Raw genomic sequence first — 1,139 nt, 5'->3', positions numbered from 1 at the left:
ATACCAGCTGTGTACACTCGGTTGACTTACAGACGTGCACATTTGTTTATGGAGGAAAAGTGTCTGGTCTTCCAGCTTTCTGTAATGAGTGGGCTTGTCCTTTATTGGCAAGCTTTTTCGTACAAATGATAACATTTGAGCTGAATAGCATCCTGAAAATAGTTTACAAGACGAATTTCAGTAAAAGTTAAAACATAGGTAGTGCACAGTAGTCGAATAAGTCAGGCGCTACCGCATACCATTACATTCAGGGATGAAACACTAACGACAATACATTAGTTTTGATATTTGGGCATAAAGATAACTGTCGACGGTCGAAGTAGACATGACATGATACGCAGACCGGCAAGAGAAGTGTTTCTGTAAACGATAAATATTCCAATAGCCAATATAAATTTAACTCTTAGACTATATATGACGGTAGTATCTGTTCCCGAAAGAACAGTTACCGAGGATGACCATGCAGCTTTGCTAGAAATGAAATGATAATTAAATAGACACCCTAGCTGCAAGCAGGCGTTGATACACTTCATTGGGGACATGTTGAAAATGTGTGCCCCGACCGGGACTCGAACCCGGGATCTCCTGCTTACATGGCAGACGCTCTATCCATCTGAGCCTTGGTAGATTAATCTGCCACGAGTAATGAGTATGATGGGCAAACATCTATTAGGCGCACTACGAATGTAGTGTTGTGGACATGTTGGGAATGTGGATCTCACGGGGGGCGTGCAAGGGATAAGTCCCTGCAGACGCACTATCCTCTGTGCTCGCGGTGGCTCAGATGGATAGAGCGTCTGCCATGTAAGCAGGAGATCCCGGGTTCGAGTCCCGGTCGGGGCACACATTTTCAACATGTCCCCAATGAAGTGTATCAACGCCAGCTTGCAGCTAGGGTGTCTATTTAACTATCATTTCATTAACTCTTAGAATATTTTTTTCTAAAATTACTGGTTTGGTTTGTAGCCTTATGTGGCAGTGAAACCTTGAGAATGAACAGTACACGTAAGAAGAAATTTTTAGCTTTTGAAAGCTGGTGGTGCAGAAGGAGGGTAAAAACTTGGATTGATAGATTGGGTAAATAACACTGAGGTACTGAATGGGGGGAGTAGTAATTTGTGGCACAATTTCACTAAAAA

At 42.7% G+C, this 1,139-nt stretch overlaps 1 non-coding gene across 1 annotated transcript; it reads left to right on the top strand.

The window, feature by feature from the left end:
• The first annotated feature begins 768 nt into the window (after positions 1 to 768).
• Positions 769 to 843, top strand: Trnat-ugu. Its single transcript has one exon. It is a non-coding gene; the product is annotated as a tRNA-Thr (tRNA).
• Positions 844 to 1,139: the final 296 nt, after the last annotated feature.

Source organism: Schistocerca americana, chromosome 3, assembly GCF_021461395.2.
Source record: "Schistocerca americana isolate TAMUIC-IGC-003095 chromosome 3, iqSchAmer2.1, whole genome shotgun sequence".
Lineage (NCBI taxonomy): Eukaryota > Metazoa > Arthropoda > Insecta > Orthoptera > Acrididae > Schistocerca > Schistocerca americana.
Note: the sequence above shows the minus strand (reverse complement) of the source record. Positions and strands in the feature narration are given on the sequence as shown.